General features: G+C 40.3%; 1 non-coding gene across 1 annotated transcript; it reads right to left on the reverse strand.

The window, feature by feature from the left end:
• Nucleotides 1-5,984: 5,984 nt before the first annotated feature.
• Nucleotides 5,985-6,057, reverse strand: Trnaa-ugc (transfer RNA alanine (anticodon UGC)). Its single transcript has one exon. It is a non-coding gene; the product is annotated as a tRNA-Ala (tRNA).
• Nucleotides 6,058-20,169: the final 14,112 nt, after the last annotated feature.

Here is a 20,169-nt window from a genome sequence, read left to right on the forward strand (position 1 = left end):
ATGATTTAAAACTGTCGAGGAAGCTTTTGTTTCAGTCGGCAAACAAGAGGTTAAAATTTTTCTTGGAAGGTTTTTTTTTGTATAAGACTTCAATATTCAGTAGTTTTCTGAAGTAAGTTAATTAATTGCTCTATGTCCTAATCTTCGGAGATGCGGGGTATTGAACCCGCTACCTCTCTCATGCTAAGCGAGCTCTCTACCATTTGAGCTACATCCCAATGATTTTAAACTGTCGAAGAATCTTTTGTTTCAGTCGGCGAACAAGAGGCGAAATTTTTTTTGGAAGGTGTTTCTTGTATAAGACTTCAATATTCAGTAGTTTTCTGAAGAAAGTTAATTCATTGCTCGATGTCCTTAACTTCGGAGATGCGGCGTATTGCTCCCCGTACTTCTGGCTTGCTAAGTAGGCGCTCTACCATTCGACCTACATCCCATGTTTATCAAATCTCTCGGAATTTTTTTTTCGCTTAGTCAGCAACTCTGAAGTTTTTCTTTTCGTTCGCAGAAAAGAAAATGCGAACGCACTTGTTAGGAATTTCAATATGCAAAAGATATTATGATGATAGTGATTACCATTTGCTGAGTGGCTCTAAATTTGGAGATGCGGGGCATTGATCACCGTAACTCTCGCATGCTAAGCGAGCGCTCTACTATTTGAGCTACATCCCCATGATTTCAAATTGTCGAGGAAGCTTTTGTTTCAGTCGACAAACAAGAGGTTAAAATTTTTCTGGGAAGGTATTTCTTGTATAAGACTTCAGTATTCAGTAGTTTTCTGAAGAAATTTAATTAATTACTCGATGTCCTTACTTTCGGAGATGCTGGGTATTGCTCCCCGTTTTTCTGGCTTGCTAAGTGTGCGCTCTACCATTTGACCTACATCCCATGTTTATCAAATCTCGCGGAATTTTTTTTCGCTTATTCAGCAACTATGAAGCTTTTCTTTTCGTTCGCAGAAAATCTACTCGTTAGGAATTTCAATATGCAATAGAATATCTGGAGATCGTGATTACCATTTGATGAGTGGCTGAAGTTTTGGAGATGCGTAGCATTGATCCACGTACCTCTCGTCTGCTACGCGAGCGCTCTACCATTTGAGCTACAAACTGTCGAGGAAGCTTTTGTTTCAGTCGCCAATAGAATATCTGGAGATCGTGATTACCATTTGATGAGTGGCTGAAGTTTTGGAGATGCGTAGCATTGATCCCCGTACCTCTCATCTGCTACGCGAGCGCACTACCATTTGAGCTGTCGAGGAAGCTTTTGTTTCAGTCGGCAATAGAATATCTGGAGATCGTGGTTACCATTTGATGAGTGGCTGAAGTTTTGGAGATGCGTAGCATTGATCCCCGTACTTCTCGTCTGCTACGCGAGCGCTCTACCATTTGAGCTACCATTTGAGCTACAAACTACCATTTGAGCTGCAAACTGTCGAGGAAGCTTTTGTTTCAGTCGCAAATAGAATATCTGGAGATCGTGATTACCATTTGATGAGTGGCTGAAGTTTTTGGAGATGCGTAGCATTGATCCCCGTACCTCTCGTCTGCTACGCGAGCGCTCTACCATTTGAGCTACCATTTGAGCTACAAACTACCATTAGAGCTACCATTTGAGCTACAATTTGAGCTACCATTTGAGCTACAAACTGTCGAGGAAGCTTTTGTTTCAGTCGGCAATAGAATATCTGGAGATCGTGATTACCATTTTGGAGATGCGTAGCATTGATCCCCGTACCATTTGAGCTACAAACTGTCGAGGAAGCTTTTGTTTCAGTCGGCAATAGAATATCTGGAGATCGTGATTACCATTTGATTACCAAGTTTTGGAGATGCAAAACTTGGTAATCAAAGTTCGTGATTACCATTTGATGAGTGGCTGAAGTTTTGGAGATGCGTAGCATTGATCCTCGTACCTCTCGTCTGCTACGCGAGCGCTCTACCATTTGAGCTACAAACTACCATTTGAGCTCAAACTACCATTTGAGCTACCATTTGATGAGTGGCTGAAGTTTTGGAGATGCGTAGCATTGATCCCCGTACCTCTCGTCTGCTACGCGAGCGCTCTACCATTTGAGCTACCATTTGAGCTACAAACTACCATTTGAGCTACCATTTGAGCTACAAACTGTCGAGGAAGCTTTTGTTTCAGTCGGCAAACAAGAGGTTAAAATTCTTCTTGGAAGGTGTTTCTTGTATAAGACTTCAATAAAGGTAGTTTTCTGAAGAAAGTTAATTAATTGCTCTATGTCCTTAACTTCGGAGATGCGGGGTATTGCTCCCCAGTACTTCTGACTTGCTAAGTAGGCTCTCTACCATTTGACCTACATCCCATGTCTATCAAATCTCGCGGAATTTTTTTGGCTTAGTCAGCAACTATGAAGTTTTTTTTCGTTCGCAGAAAATCTACTTGTGTTAGGAATTTCAATATGCAATAGATTATCTGGAGATAATGATTACCATTTGATGAGTGACTCTAGATTTGGAGATGCGGGGCATTGATCCCCGTACCTCTCGTAAGCTAAACGAGCGCTCTACCAAATGAGCTACATCCCCATAGTTTAAAACTGTCGAGGAAGCTTTTGTTTCAGTCGGCAAATAAGAGTTTAAAATTTTCCTTGGAAGGTGTTTCTTGAAAAGACTTCAATATTCAGTAGTTTTCTGAAGAAATTTAATTAATTGCTCTATGTCCTAAACTTCGGAGATAGGGGTATTGCTCCCCGTACTTCTGGCTTGCTAAGTAGGCGCTCTACCATTCGACCTATATCCCATGTCTATCAAATCTCGCGGATTTTTTTTTCGCTTAGTCAGCAACTATGAAGCTTTTCTTTTCGTTCGCAGAAAATCTACATGTTAGGAATTCCAATATGCCATAAGTTATCTGGAGATAGTGATTACCATTTGATGAGTGGCTCTAGTTTTCGAGATCCAGGGCATCACTCCCCGTACCTCTCGCATGCAAAGCGAGCGCTCTACCATTTGAGCTACATCCCCATGATTACAAACTGTCGAGGAAGCTTTTGTTTCAGTCGGCAAACAAGAGGTTAAAATTCCTCTTGGAAGGTGTTTCTTGTATAAGACTTCAATAAAGGTAGTTTTCTGAAGAAAGTTAATTAATTGCTCTATGTCCTTAACTTCGGAGATGCGGGGTATTGCTCCCCGTACTTGTGGCTTGCTAAGTAGGCGCTCTACCATTCGACCTATATCCCATGTCTAAAAAACCTCGCGGAATTTTTTTTCGCTTAGTCAGCAACTATGAAGCTTTTCTTTTCGTTCGCAGAAAATCTACTTGTTAGGAATTTCAATATGCAATAGAATATCTGGAGATCGTGATTACCATTTGATGAGTGGCTGAAGTTTTGGAGATGCGTAGCATTGATCCCCGTACCTCTCGTCTGCTACGCGAGCGCTCTACCATTTGAGCTACATCCCCATGATTACAACCTGTCGAGGAAGCTTTTGTTTCAGTCGGCAAACAAGAGGTTAAAATTCCTCTTGGAAGGTGTTTCTTGTATAAGACTCCAATAAAGGTAGTTTTCTGAAGAAAGTTAATTAACTGCTCTATGTCCTTAACTTCAGAGACGCGGGGTATTGCTCCCCGTACTTCTGGCTTGCTAAGTAGGCGCTCTACCATTTGAGCTACATTCCCATAGTTTAGAACTGTCGAGGAAGATTTTGTTTCAGTCGGCAAACAAGAGGTTATTAATTTCGCTTAGCCAGCAACGGTGAAGTTTTTCTTTTCGTTCGCAGAAAATCTACTTGTTAGGAGTTTCAATATGCAATAGATTATCTGCAGATAGTGATTACCTTTATCACTATCTGCAGAAGTTTTGCAGATAGTTTTGCACCTTTATCACTATCTGCAGAATTTCTGTGAAGTTTTTCATTTCGTTCGCAGAAAATCTACTTGTTAGGAGTTTCAATATGCAATAGATTATCTGCAGATAGTGATTACCTTTTGGAGATCCGGGTCATCAATCCCCGTATCCGGGGCATCAATCTATTTGTTAAGAGTTTCAATATGCAATAGATTATCTTCAGATAGTGATTACCTTTTGGAGCTCCGGGGCATCAATCCCCGTACCTCTCGCATGCAAAGCCAGCGCTCTACCATTTGAGCTACATCCCCATGATTACAAACCGTCGAGGAAGCTTTTGTTTCAGTCGGCAAACAAGAGGTTAAAATTCCTCATGGAAGGTGTTTCTTGTATAAGACTTCAATAAAGGTAATTTTCTGAAGAAAGTTAATTAATTGCTCTATGTCCTTAACTTCGGAGATGCGGGGTATTGCTCCCCGTACTTCTGGCTTGCTAAGTAGGCGCTCTACCATTCGACCTATATCCCATGTCTATCAAATCTCGCGGAATTTTTTTTCGCTTAGTCAGCAACTATGAAGCTTTTCTTTTCGTTCGCAGAAAATCTACTTGTTAGGAATTTCAATATGCAATAGATTATCTGGAGATTGTGATTACCATTTGATGAGTGGCTCTAGTTTTGGATATTCCGGGCATCGATCCCCGCACCTCTCGCACGCAAAGCGAGCGCTCTATCATGCAAAGCGAGCGCTCTACCATTTGAGCTACATCCCCATAGTTTAGAACTGTCGAGGAAGCTTTTGTTTCAGTCGGCAAACAAGAGGTTATTAATTTCGCTTAGCCAGCAACTGTGAAGTTTTTCTTTTCGTTCGCAGAAAATCTACTTGTTAGGAGTTTCAATATGCAATAGATTATCTGCAGATAGTGATTACCTTTATCACTATCTGCAGAAGTTTTGCAGATAGTTTTGCACCTTTATCACTATCTGCAGATTTTCTGTGAAGTTTTTCTTCGGGGCATCAATCTACTTGTTAAGAGTTTCAATATGCAATAGATTATCTGCAGATAGTGATTACCTTTGTAGATCCGGGCATCAATCCCCGTACCTCTCGCATGCAAAGCGAGCGCTCTACCATTTGAGGTACATCCCATAGTTTAGAACTGTCGAGGAAGCTTTTGTTTCAGTCGGCAAACAAGAGGTTATTAAATTCGCTTAGCCAGCAACTGTGAAGTTTTTCTTTTCGTTCGCAGAAAATCTACTTGTTAGGAGTTTCAATATGTAATAGATTATCTGCAGATAGTGATTAACTTTATCACTATCTGCAGAAGTTTTGCAGATAGTTTTGCACCTTTATCACTATCTGCAGATTTTCTGTGAAGTTTTTCTTTTCGTTCGCAGAAAATCTACTTGTTAGGAGTTTCAATATGCAACAGATTATCTGCAGATAGCGATTACCTTTTGGAGGTCCGGGGCATCAATCCCCGTATCCGGGGCATCAATCTACTTGTTATGAGTTTCAATATGCAATAGATTATCTGCAGATAGTGATTACCTTTTGGAGATCCGGGGCATCAATCCCCGTACCTCTCGCATGCAAAGCGAGCTCTCTACCATTTGAGCTACATCCCCATAGTTTAGACCTGTCGAGGAAGCTTTTGTTTCAGTCGGCAAACAAGAGGTTATTTTTTTCGCTTAGCCAGCAACTGTGAAGTTTTTCTTTTCGTTCGCAGAAAATCTACTTGTTAGGAGTTTCAATAAGCAATAGATTATCTGCAGATAGTGATTACCTTTTGAGCTACATTCCCATAGTTTAGAACTGTCGAGGAAGCTTTTGTTTCAGTCGGCAAACAAGAGGTTATTAATTTCCCGGGAAGGTATTTCTTGTATAAGATTTCAATATTCAGTAGTTTTCTGAAGAAAGTTAATTAAATACTCGATGTCCTTAACTTTGGAGATGCGGGGTATTGCTCCCCGTACTTCTGGCTTGATAAGTGGGCGCTCTACCAATTGACCTACATCCAATGTTCACCAAATCTCGCGGAATTTTTTTTCGCTTAGTCAGCAACTATGAAGTTTTTCTTTTCGTTCGCAGAAAATCTACTTGTTAGGAATTTCAATATGCAATAGATTATCTTGAGATAGTGATTACCATTTGATGAGTGGCTCTAGTTTTGGAGATACGGGGCATCGATCCCCGTACCTCTCGCATGCAAAGCGAGCGCTCTACCATTTGAGCTACATCCCCATAGTTTAGTCCTGTCGGGGAAACTTTTGTTTCAGTCGGCAAACGAGAGGTTATAAATTTTCTGGGAAGGTTTTTTTTGTACAAGATTTTAATATTCAGTAATTTTCTGAAGAAAGTTAATTAAATGATCGATGTCCTTAACTTCGGAGATGCGGGGTATTGCTCCCCGTACTTCTGGCTTGCTAAAAAGGCGCTCTACGATTTGCCCTACATCACATGTTTATCAAATCTCGCGGAACTTTTTTTCGCTTAGCCAGCAACTATGAAGTTCTTCTTTTCGTTCGCAGAAAATCTACTTGTTAGGAGTTTCAATATGCAATAGATTTTCTGCAGATAGTGATTACCTTTTGATGAGTCGCTCTAGTTTTGGAGATCCGGGGCATCAATCCCCGTACCTCTCGCATGCAAAGCGCGCGCTCTACCATTTGAGCTACATCACCATAGATTAGAACTGTCGAGGAAGCTTTTGTTTCAGTCGGCAAACAAGAGGTTATTAATTTCCCGGGAAGATATTTCTTGTATAAGATTTCAATATTCAGTAGTTTTCTGAAGAAAGTTAATTAAATACTCGATGTACTTAACTTTGGAGATGCGGGGTATTGCTCCCCGTACTTCTCGCTTGATAGGTGGGCGCTCTACCAATTGACCTACATCCAATGTTCACCAAATATCGCGGAATTTTTTTTCGCTTAGTCAGCAACTATGAAGTTTTTCTTTTCGTTCGCAGAAAATCTACTTGTTAGGAATTTCAATATGCAATAGATTATCTTGAAATAGTGATTACCATTTGATGAGTGGCTCTAGTTTTGGAGATGCGGGGCATCGATCCCCGTACCTCTCGCATGCAAAGCGAGCGCTCTACCATTTGCGCTACATCCCCATAGTTTAGAACTGTCGGGGAAAATTTTCTTTCAGTCGGCAAACGAGAGGTTAAAAATTTTCTGGGAAAGTATTTCTTGTACAAGATTTCAATGTTCACTAGTTTTCTGAAGAAAGGTAATTAAATACTCGATGTCCTTAACTTTGGAGATGCGGGGTATTGCTCCCCGTACTTCTGGCTTGCTAAGTAGGCGCTCTACCATTTGAGCTACATCCCCATAGTTTAGAACTGTTGAGGAAGCCTTTGTTTCAGTCGGCAAACAAGAGGTTACAATTTTTCTTGGAAGGTATTTCTTGTATAAGACTTCAACTTTCAGTAGTTTTCTGAAGAAAGTTGATTAATTGTTCAATGTCCTTAACTTCGGAGATGCGTGGCATCGATCTCCGTACCTCTCGCATGCAAAGCGAGCGCTCTACCATTTGAGCTACATCCCCATAGTTTAGAACTGTCGGGGAAAATTTTCTTTCAGTCGGCAAACGAGAGGTTATAAATTTTCTGGGAAAGTATTTCTTGTACAAGATTTCAATATTCACTAGTTTTCTGAAGAAAGTCAATTAAATACTCGATGTCCTTAACTTTGGAGATGCGGGGTATTGCTCCCCGTACTTCTGGCTTGCTAAGTAGGCGCTCTACCATTTGAGCTACATCCCCATAGTTTAGAACTGTCGAGGAAGCCTTTGTTTCAGTCGGCAAACAAGAGGTTATAAATTTTCTGGGAAGGTATTTCTTGTATAAGATTTCAATATTCAGTAGTTTTCTGAAGAAAGTTAATCAAATACTCGATGTCCTTAACTTTGGAGATTCGGGGTATTGCTCCCCGTACTTCTGGCTTGATAAGTGGGCGCTCTACCATTTGACCTTCATCCCCATTACTATCAAATCTCGCGGAAGTTTTTTTCGCTTAGTCAGCAACTATGAAGTTTTTCTTTTCGTTCGCAGAAAATCTACTTGTTAGGAATTTCAATATGCAATAGATTAACTGGAGACAGTGATTATCATTTGATGATTAGATCTAGTTTTGGAGATCCGCGGCATCCATCATCGTACCTCTTGCGTGCAAAGCGAGCTCTCTACCATTTGAGCTACATCCCCATAATTTAGATCTGTCGAGGAAGCCTTTGTTTCAGTCGGCAAACAAGAGGTTAAAATTTTTCTTGGAAGGTATTTCTTGTATAAGACTTCAATATTCAGTAGTTTTCTGAAGAAAGTTAATTAATTGCTCGATGTCCTCAACTTCGGATATGCGGGGTATTGCTCCCCGTACTTCTGGCTTGTTAAGTAGGCGCTCTACCATTTGACCAACATCCCATGGTTATCAAATCTCGCGGAATTTTTTTTCGCTTAGTCAGCAACTATGAAGTTTTTCTTTTCGTTCGCAGAAAATCTACTTGTTAGGAATTTCAATATGCAATAGATTATCTGCAGACAGTGATTACCATTTGATGAGTGTTTCTAGTTTTGGAGATCCGGGGCATCGATCCCCGTACCTCTCGCATGCAAAGCGAGCACTCTACCATTTGAGCTACATCCCCATAGTTTAGACCTGTCGAGGAAGCCTTTGTTTCAGTCGGCAAACAAGAGGTTATAAATTTTCTGGGAAGGAATTTCTTTTATAAGACATCAATATTCAGTAGTTTTCTGAAGAAAGTTAATTAATTGCTCGATGTCCTCAACTTCGTAGATGCGGGGTATTGCTCCCCGTACTTCTGGCTGGCTAAGTAGGCGCTCTACCATTTGACCTACATCCCATGTTTATCAAATCTCGCGGATTTTTTTTGCGCTTAGTCAGCAACTACGAAGTTTTTATTTTCGTTCGCAGAAAATCTACTTGTTAGGAATTTCAATATGCAATAGATTATCTGGAGACAGTGATTATCATTTGATGCGTGGATCTAGTTTTGGAGATCCGGGGCATCCATCCCCGAACCTCTTGCATGCTAAGCGAGCTCTCTACTATTTGAGATACATCCCCATAGTTTAGATCTGTCGAGGAAGCCTTTGTTTCAGTCGGCAAACAAAAGGTTAAAATTTTTCTTGGAAGGTATTTCTTGTATAAGACTTCAATTTTCAGTAGTTTTCTGAAGAAAGTTGATTAATTGTTCAATGTCCTTAACTTCGGAGATGCGGGGTATTGCTCCCCGTACTTCTGGCTTGTTAAGTAGGCGCTCTACCATTTGACTTACATCCCATGGTTATCAAATCTCGCGGATTTTTTTTTCGCTTAGTCAGCAACTATGAAGTTTTTCTTTTCGTTCGCAGAAAATCTACTTGTTAGGAATTTCAATATGCAATAGATTATCTGGAGATAGTTATTAATATTTAATGAGTGACTCTATATTTCGTTCGCAGAAAATCTACCTATTAGGATTTTCAATATGCAATAGATTATCTGGAGACAGTGATTACCATTTATTGAGTGGATCTAGTTTTGGAGATCCGGGGCATCGATCCTGGTACCTCTCGCATGCAAAGCGAGCGCTCTACCATTTAAGCTACATCCCCATAGTTCGGAACTGTCGAGGAAGCCTTTGTTTCAGTCGGAAAACAAGAGGTTATAAATTTTCTGGGAAGGTATTTCTTGTAAAAGACTTCAATTTTCAGTAGTTTTCTGAAGAAAGTTAATTAATTGTTCAATGTCCTTAACTTCGGAGATGCGGGGTATTGCTCCCCGTACTTCTGGCTTGTTAAGTAGGCGCTCTACCTTTTGACCTACATCCCATGGTTATCAAATCTCGCGCAATTTTTTTTCGCTGAGTCAGCAACTATGAACTTTTTCTTTTCGTTCGCAGAAAATCTACTTGTTAGGAATTTCAATATGCAATAGATTATCTGGAGATAGCTATTAATATTTAATGAGTGACTCTATATTTCGTTCGCAGAAAATCTACCTATTAGGATTTTCAATATGCAATAGATTATCTGGAGACAGTGATTACCATTTATTGAGTGGATCTAGTTTTGGAGATCCCGGGCTTAATCCCCGTACCTCTCGCATGCAAAGCGAGCGCTCTACCATTTGAGCTACATCCCCATAGTTTAGAACTGTCGAGGAAGCCTTTGTTTCAGTCGGCAAACAAGAGGTTATAAATTTTCTGGGAAGGTATTTCTTGTATAAGACTTCAATTTTCATTAGTTTTCTGAAGAAAGTTAATTAATTGTTCAATTTCCTTAACTTCGGAGATGCGGGGTATTGCTCCCCGTAGTTCTGGCTTGTTAAGTAGGCGCTCTACCATTTGACCTACATCCCATGGTTATCAAATCTCGCGGAATTATTTTTTCGCTTAGTCAGCAACTATGAAGTTTTTCTTTTCGTTCGCAGAAAATCTACTTGGTAGGAATTTCAATGTGCAATAGATTATCTGGAGACAGTGATTACCATTTGATGAGTCGATCTAGTTTTGGAGATCCGGGGCATCAATCCCCGTACCTCTCGCATGCAAAGCAAGCGCTCTACCATTTGAGCTACATCCCCATAGTTTACAACTGTCGAGGAAGCTTTTGTTTCAGTCGGCAAACAAGAGGTTATAAATTTTCTGGGAAGGTATTTCTTGTATAAGACTTCAATATTCAGTAGTTTTCTGAAGAAAGTTAATTAATTGCTCGATGTCCTTAACTTCGGAGATGCGGGGTATTGCTCCCCGTACTTCTGGCTGGCTAAGTAGGCGATCTACCATTTGACCTACATCCCATGTTTATCAAATCTCGCGGACTTTTTTTTTCGATTAGTCAGCAACTACGAAGCTTTTATTTTCGTTCGCAGAAAATCTACTTGTTAGGAATTTCAATATGCAATAGATTATCTGGAGATAGTGATTACCATTGGATGAGTGGCTCTACTTTTGGAGATGCGGGCATCGATCCCCGTACCTCTCGCATGCAAAGCGAGCCCTCTACCATTTAAGCTACATCCCCATAGTTCAGAACTGTCGAGGAAGCCTTTGTTTCAGTCGGCAAACAAGAGGTTATAAATTTTCTGGGAAGGTATTTTTTGTATAAGACTTCAATTTTCAGTAGTTTTCTGAAGAAAGTTAATAATTGTTCAATGTCCTTAACTTCGGAGATGCGGGGTATTGCTCCCCGTACTTCTAGCTTGTGAAGTAGGCTCTCTACCATTTGACCTACATCCCATGGTTATCAATTCTCGCGCAATTTTTTTTCGCTGAGTCAGCAACTATGAACTTTTTCTTTTCGTTCGCAGAAAATCTACTTGTTAGGAATTTCAATATGCAATAGATTATCTGGAGACAGTCATTACCATTTATTGAGTGGATCTAGTTTTGGAGATCCCGGGCTTAGATCCCCGTACCTCTCGCATGCAAAGCGAGCGCTCTACCATTTGAGCTACATCCCAATAGTTTAGAACTGTCGAGGAAGCCTTTGTTTCAGTCGGCAAACAAGAGGTTATAAATTTTCTGGGAAGGTATTTCTTGTATAAGACTTCAATTTTCATTAGTTTTCTGAAGAAAGTTAATTAATTGTTCAATGTCCTTAACTTCGGAGATGCGGGGTATTGCTCCCCCTAGTTCTGGCTTGTTAAGTAGGCGCTCTACCATTTGACCTACATCCCATGGTTATCAAATCTCGCGAAATTTTTTTTCGCTTAGTCAGCAACTATGAAGTTTTTCTTTTCGTTCGCAGAAAATCTACTTGGTAGGAATTTCAATGTGCAATAGATTATCTGGAGACAGTCATTACCATTTATTGAGTGGATCTAGTTTTGGAGATCCCGGGCTTAGATCCCCGTACCTCTCGCATGCAAAGCGAGCGCTCTACCATTTGAGCTACATCCCAATAGTTCAGAACTGTCGAGGAAGCCTTTGTTTCAGTCGGCAAACAAGAGGTTATAAATTTTCTGGGAAGGTATTTTTTGTATAAGACTTCAATTTTCAGTAGTTTTCTGAAGAAAGTTAATAATTGTTCAATGTCCTTAACTTCGGAGATGCGGGGTATTGCTCCCCGTACTTCTAGCTTGTGAAGTAGGCTCTCTACCATTTGACCTACATCCCATGGTTATCAAATCTCGCGAAATTTTTTTTCGCTTAGTCAGCAACTATGAAGTTTTTCTTTTCGTTCGCAGAAAATCTACTTGGTAGGAATTTCAATGTGCAATAGATTATCTGGAGACAGTGATTACCATTTGATGAGTCGATCTAGTTTTGGAGATCCGGGGCATCGATCCCCGTGCCTCTCGCATGCAAAGCGAGCGCTCTACCATTTGAGCTACATCCCCATAGTTTACAACTGTCGAGGAAGCCTTTGTTTCAGTCGGCAAACAAGAGGTTATAAATTTTCTGGGAAGGTATTTTTTGTATAAGACTTCAATATTCAGTAGTTTTCTGAAGAAAGTTAATTAATTGCTCGATGTCCTTAACTTCGGAGATGCGGGGTATTGCTCCCCGTACTTCTGGCTGGCTAAGTAGGGGATCTACCATTTGACCTACATCCCATGTTTATCAAATCTCGCGTATTTTTTTTTCGCTTAGTCAGCAACTACGAAGCTTTTATTTTCGTTCGCAGAAAATCTACTTGTTAGGAATTTCAATATGCAATAGATTATCTGGAGATAGTGATTACCATTCGATGAGTGGCTCTACTTTTGGAGATGCGGGCATCGATCCCCGTACCTCTCGCATGCAAAGCGAGTGCTCTACCATTTTAGCTACACCCCCATAGTTTCGAACTGTCGAGGAAGCTTTTGTTTCAGTCGGCAAACAAGAGGTTATAAATTTTCTGGTAAGGTATTTCTTGTACAAGATTTCAATACTCAGTAGTTTTCTAAAGAAAGTTATTTAAATACTCGATGTCCTTAACTTCGAAGATGCGGGGTATTACTCCCCGTACTTCTGGCTTGTTAAGTAGGCGCTCTACCATTTGACCTACATCCCATGGGTATCAAATCTCGCTGAATTTTTTTTTCGCTTAGTCAGCAACTATGAAGTTTTTCTTTTCGTTCGCAGAAAATCTACTTGTTAGGAAATTCAATGTGCAATAGATTATCTGGAGACAGTGATTACCATTTGATGAGTCGATCTAGTTTTGGAGATCCGGGGCATCGATCCCCGTACCTCTTGCAATTAAAGCGAGCGCTCTACCATTTGAGCTACATCCCCATAGTTTACAACTGTCGAGGAAGCCTTTGTTTGAGTCGGCAAACAAGAGGTTATAAAATTTCTGGGCGGGTATTTCTTGTATAAGACTTCAATATTCAGTAATTTTCTGAAGAAAGTTAATTAATTGCTCGATGTCCTTAACTTCGGAGATGCGGGGTTTTGCTCCCCGTACTTCTGGCTGGCTAAGTAGGCGATCTACCATTTGACCTACATCCCATGTTTATCAAGTCTCGCGGATTTTTTTTTTCGCTTAGTCAGCAACTACGAAGCTTTCAATTATGTTCGCAGAAAATCTACTTGTTAGGAATTTCAATATGCAATAAATTATCTGGAGATCGTGATTACCTTTTGATGAGTGGCTCTACTTTTGGAGATGCGGGCATCGATCCCCGTACCTCTCGCATGCAAAGCGAGCGCTCTACCATTTGAGCTACATCCCCATAGTTTAGAACTGTCGAGGAAGCTTTTGTTTCAGTCGGCAAACAAGAGGTTATAAATTTTTTGGGAAGGTATTTCTTGTACAAGATTTCAATATTCAGTAGTTTTCGAAAGAAAGTTATTTAAATACTCGATGTCCTTAACTTCGGAGATGCGGGGTATTGCTCCCCGTACTTCTGGCTTGATAAGTGGGCGCTCTACCATTTGACCTTCATCCCCATTACTATCAAATCTCGCGGAAAGTTTTTTTCGCTTAGTCAGCAACTATGAAGTTTTTCTTCGCAGAAAATCTACTTGTTAGCAATTTCAATATGCAATAGATTATCTGGAGATAGTGATTACCATTTAATGAGTGGCTCTACTTTTGGAGATGCGGGGCATCGATCCCCGTACCTCTAGCATGCAAAGCGAGCGCTCTACCATTTGAGCTACATCCCCATCGTTTAGAACTGTCGAGGAAGCCTTTGTTTCAGTCGGCAAACATGAGGTTAAAATTTTTCTTGGAAGGTATTTCTTGTATAAGACTTCAATTTTCAGTAGTTTTCTGAAGAAAGTTAATTAATTGCTCGATGTCCTTAACTTCGGAGATGCCGGGTATTGCTCCCCGTACTTCTGTCTTGCTAAGTAGGCGCTCTACCATTTGACCTACATCCCATGTTTATCAAATCTCGCGGAATTTTTTTTCGCTTAGTCAACTATGAAGTTTTTCTTTTCGTTCGCAGAAAATCTACTTGTAAGGAATTTCAATCTGCAATAGATTATCTGGAGATAATGATTAGCATTTAATGAGTGGCTCTAAATTTGAAGATGCGGGGCATTGATCCCCGTACCTCTCGCATGCTAAGCGAGCGCACTAACATTTGAGCTACAAATCTCGCGGAATTTTTTTTATCAAATCTCGCCGAATTTGATAAGAATCTCGCGGAACTTTTTTTCGCTTAGTCAGCAACTATGAAGTTTTTCTTTTCGTTCGCAAAAAGTCTACTTGTTAGGAATTTCAATATGCAATAGATTATCTGGAGACAGTGGTTACCATTTGATGAGTGACTCTAGTTTTGGAGGTGCGGGGCATCGATCTTCGTACCTCTCGCATGCAAAGCGAGCTCTTAACCATTTGAGCTACATCCCCATAGTTTTGAACTGTCGAGGAAGCCTTTGTTTCAGTCGGCAAACAAGAGGTTATAAAATTTCTGGGCGGGTATTTCTTGTATAAGACTTCAATATTCAGTAATTTTCTGAAGAAAGTTAATTAATTGCTCGATGTCCTTAACTTCGGAGATGCGGGGTTTTGCTCCCCGTACTTCTGGCTGGCTAAGTAGGCGATCTACCATTTGACCTACATCCCATGTTTATCAAGTCTCGCGGATTTTTTTTTTCGCTTAGTCAGCAACTACGAAGCTTTCAATTATGTTCGCAGAAAATCTACTTGTTAGGAATTTCAATATGCAATAAATTATCTGGAGATCGTGATTACCTTTTGATGAGTGGCTCTACTTTTGGAGATGCGGGCATCGATCCCCGTACCTCTCGCATGCAAAGCGAGCGCTCTACCATTTGAGCTACATCCCCATAGTTTAGAACTGTCGAGGAAGCTTTTGTTTCAGTCGGCAAACAAGAGGTTATAAATTTTTTGGGAAGGTATTTCTTGTACAAGATTTCAATATTCAGTAGTTTTCGAAAGAAAGTTATTTAAATACTCGATGTCCTTAACTTCGGAGATGCGGGGTATTGCTCCCCGTACTTCTGGCTTGATAAGTGGGCGCTCTACCATTTGACCTTCATCCCCATTACTATCAAATCTCGCGGAAAGTTTTTTTCGCTTAGTCAGCAACTATGAAGTTTTTCTTCGCAGAAAATCTACTTGTTAGGAATTTCAATATGCAATAGATTATCTGGAGATAGTGATTACCATTTAATGAGTGGCTCTACTTTTGGAGATGCGGGGCATCGATCCCCGTACCTCTAGCATGCAAAGCGAGCGCTCTACCATTTGAGCTACATCCCCATCGTTTAGAACTGTCGAGGAAGCCTTTGTTTCAGTCGGCAAACATGAGGTTAAAATTTTTCTTGGAAGGTATTTCTTGTATAAGACTTCAATTTTCAGTAGTTTTCTGAAGAAAGTTAATTAATTGCTCGATGTCCTTAACTTCGGAGATGCCGGGTATTGCTCCCCGTACTTCTGTCTTGCTAAGTAGGCGCTCTACCATTTGACCTACATCCCATGTTTATCAAATCTCGCGGAATTTTTTTTCGCTTAGTCAACTATGAAGTTTTTCTTTTCGTTCGCAGAAAATCTACTTGTAAGGAATTTCAATCTGCAATAGATTATCTGGAGATAATGATTAGCATTTAATGAGTGGCTCTAAATTTGAAGATGCGGGGCATTGATCCCCGTACCTCTCGCATGCTAAGCGAGCGCACTAACATTTGAGCTACAAATCTCGCGGAATTTTTTTTATCAAATCTCGCCGAATTTGATAAGAATCTCGCGGAACTTTTTTTCGCTTAGTCAGCAACTATGAAGTTTTTCTTTTCGTTCGCAAAAAGTCTACTTGTTAGGAATTTCAATATGCAATAGATTATCTGGAGACAGTGGTTACCATTTGATGAGTGACTCTAGTTTTGGAGGTGCGGGGCATCGATCTTCGTACCTCTCGCATGCAAAGCGAGCTCTTAACCATTTGAGCTACATCCCCATAGTTTTGAACTGTCGAGGAAGCCTTTGTTTCAGTCGGCAAACAAGAGGTTACAATTTTTCTTGGATGGTATTTCTTGTATAAGACTTCAATTTTCAGTAGTTTTCTGAAGAAAGTTATTAATTTTTCAATGTCCTTAACTTCGGATATGCGGGGCATTGCTTCCCGTACTTCTGGCTTGCTAAGTAGGCGCTCTACTATTTGACCTACATCCCATGTTTACCAAAATCTCGCGGAATTTTTTTTCGCTGAAGTTTTTCTTTTCGTTCGCAGAAAATCTAATTGTTCGGAATTTCAATATGCACTAGATTATCTGGAGATAGTGATTACCTTTAGATGAGTCGATCTAGTTTGGGACAGCCGGGGCATCGATCCCCGTACCTCTAGCATGCAAAGCGAGCGCTCTACCATTTGAGCTACGTCCCCATAGTTTAGAACTGTCGAGGAAGCTTTTGTTTCAGTCGGCAAACAAGAGGTTATAAATTTTCTGGGAAGGTATTTCTTGTAGAAGATTTCAGTATTCAGTAGTTTTCTGAAGAAAGTTAATTAAATACTCGATGTCCTTAACTTTGGAGATGCGGAGTATTGCCCCCCGTACTTCTAGCTTGATAAGTGGGCGCTCTACCAATTTACCTACATCCCATGTTCATCAAATCTCGCGGAATTTTTTTTCGCTTAGTCAGCAACTATGAAGTTTTTCTTTTCGTTCGCAGAAAATCCACTTGTTAGGAATTTCAATATGCAATAGATTATCTTGAGATAGTGATTACCATTTGATGAGTGGCTCTAATTTTGGAGATTCGGGGCAACGATCTCAGTACCTCTCGCATGCAAAGAGAGCGCTTTATCATTTGAGCTACATCCCCATAGTTTAGAACTGTCGAAGAAGCTTTTGTTTCAGTCGGCAAACAACAGGTTATAAATTTTCTGGGAAGGTATTCCTTGTACAAGATTTCAATATTCAGTAGTTTTCTGAAGAAAGTTAATTAAATACTCGATGTCCTTAACTTTGGAGATGCGGAGTATTGCTCCCCGTACTTCTGGCTTGATAAGTGGGCGCTCTACCAATTGACCTACATCCCATGTTCATCAAATCTCGCGGAATTTTTTTTCGCTTAGTCAGCAAATATGAAGTTTTTATTTTCGTTCGCAGAAAATCTACTTGTTAGGAATTTCAATATGCAATAGATTATTTTGAGATAGTGATTACCATTTGATGAGTGGCTCTAGTTTTGGAGATTAGGAGCTTCGATCCCGGTACTTCTCGCATGCAAAGAGAACGCTCTACCATTTGAGCTACATCCCCATAGTTTAGAACTGTCGAAGCAGCTTTTGTTTCAGTCGGCAAACAAGAGGTTATAATTTTTCTGGGAAGGTATTCCTTGTACAAGATTTCAATATTCAGTAGTTTTCTGAAGAAAGTTAATTAAATACTCGATGTCCTTAACTTTGGAGATGCGGGGTATTGCTCCCCGTATTTCTGGCTCGATAAGTGGGCGCTCTACCATTTGACCTTCATCCCCATTACTATCAAATCTCGCGGAAGTTTTTTTCGCTTAGTCAGCAACTATGAAGTTTTTCTTTTCGTTCGCAGAAAATCTACTTGTTAGGAATTTCAATATGCAATAGAATATCTGGAGATATTGATTTCCATTTGATAAGTGGCTCTAGTTTTGGAGATGCGTGGCATCAATCCCCGTACCTCTCGCATGCAAAGCGAGCGCTCTACCATTTGAGCTACATCCCCATTGTTTACAACTGTCGAGGAAGCCTTTGTTTCAGTCGGCAAACAAGAGGTTATAAATTTTCTGGGAAGGTATTTTTTGTATAAGACTTCAATATTCACTAGTTTTCTGAAGAAAGTTAATTAATTGCTCGATGTCCTTAACTTCGGAGATGCGGGGAATTGCTCCCCGTACTCCTGGCTTGATAAGTGGGCCCTCTACCATTTGACCTTCATCCCCATTACTATCAAATCTCGCGGAAGTTTTTTTCGCTTAGTCAGCAACTACGAAGTTTTTCTTTTCGTTCGCAGAAAATCTACTTGTTAGAAATTTCAATATGCAAAAGATAATCTAGAGATAGTGATTACCTTTTGATGAGTGGCTCTTGTTTTGTAATTGCGGTGCATCGATCACCGTACCTCTCGCATGCAAAGCGACCGCTCTACAAATTGAGCTACATCCCCATAGTTTAGAACTGTCGAGGAAGCTTTTGTTTCAGTCGGGAAACAGGAGGTTATAAATTTTCTGGGAAGGTATTTTCTTTACAAGATTTCAATATTCAGTAGTTTTCTGGAGAAAGTTAATTAAATACTCGATGTCCTTAACTTTGGAGATGCGGGGTATTGCTCCCCGTATTTCTGGCTTTATAAGTGGGCGCTCTACCATTTGACCTTCATCCCCATTACAATCAAATCTTGCGGAAGTTTTTTTCGCTTAGTCAGCAACTATGAAGTTTTTCTTGCCGTTCGGAGAAAATCTACTTGTTAGGAATTTCAATATGCAATAGATTATCTGGAGATAGTGATTACCTTTTGATAAGTGGCTCTAATTTTGGAGATGCGGGGCATTGATCCCCCTAGCTCTCGCATGCTAAGCGAGCGCTCTACCATTAGAGCTACATCCCAATAGTTTAGAGCTGTCGAGGAAGCTTTTGTTTCAGTCGGGAAACAAGAGGTTATAAATTTTCTTGGAAGGTGTTTCTTGTATAAGACTTCAATTTTCAGTAGTTTTCCGAAGAAAGTTAATTAATTGCTCGATGTCCTTAACTTCGGAGATGCCGGGTATTACTCCCCGTACTTCTGGTTTGCTAAGTAGGCGCTCTACCATTTGACCTTCATCCCATGTTTATCAAATCTCGCGAAATTTTTTTTCGCTTAGTCAGCAACTATGAAGTTTTTCTTTTCATTCGCAGAAAATCTACTTGTTAGGAATTTCAACATGCAATATATTATCTTGAGATAGTGATTAGCATTTGATGAGTGGCTCTATTTTTGGAGATGCGGGGCATCGATCCCCGTACCTTTCGCATGCAAATCCAGCGCTCTACCATTTGAGCTACATTCCCATAGTTTTGAACTGTCGAGGAAGCTTTTGTTTCAGTCGGCAAACAAGAGGTTATAAAATTTCTGGGAAGGTGTTTCTTGTACAAGATTTCAATATTCAGTAGTTTTCTGGAGAAAATTAATTGAGACCCTGTGTAATTGTTATTCGCTTTTTGAAGTAAAAACTAATGCACATTGAAACTTCATTCGGAAAGCAGACCTTTCGAGAAAAAACCTCATGGTTACCGATTGATCTCAAGACCTACGCGAGAGTTTTAAAGACCGAGGGTGTAGCTCAAATGATAGATCGCTCGCTGTGCTTGCGAGAGGTTCGGAGATGAAGGCCCTGCATCTCCATAACCTGAGACCTTACGTAATCGTTATTCGCTTTCTGAAGAAAAACTATTGCATACTGAAACTTCTTTCCAGAAGCAGACTTTCTGAGAAAAACCTCATAGTTGCCGACTGAGCAAGAGAATTACGCGCTTGTTCTTAACAACGGGGATGTACGTCAAATGGTAGAGCGCTCGCTTCGCATGCGAGAGGTACGGAGATCGATTCCCCGCATCTCCAAAATATAAGACATTTCGAAATTGTTTGTTTTTCTCTTTCTGCAGAAAAACTATTGAACATTGAAACTTCAACCCAATTGCAGATCTACCAAGAAAAAACTCAGAATTGCCGACTGGACAAACTACCTACGCGATACTTTAACACAAAGTGGAGGTACCCCAAATGGTAGATCGCTCGCTTTGCTTGCGAGAGGTTCGGAGATAAACGCCCTGCATCTCCATAACCTGAGACCTTGCGTAATTGTTGTTTGCTTTCTGAAGAAAAAGTATTGCACATTGAAAATTCTTAACAGAAGCAGACTTTCTGCGACAAAAAACCTCATAGTTGCCGACTGAGAATGAGACCTACGCGATAGATCTTAACAACGGG

Source organism: Symsagittifera roscoffensis, chromosome 7 (genome assembly GCF_963678635.1).
Source record: "Symsagittifera roscoffensis chromosome 7, txSymRosc1.1, whole genome shotgun sequence".
Lineage (NCBI taxonomy): Eukaryota > Metazoa > Xenacoelomorpha > Acoela > Convolutidae > Symsagittifera > Symsagittifera roscoffensis.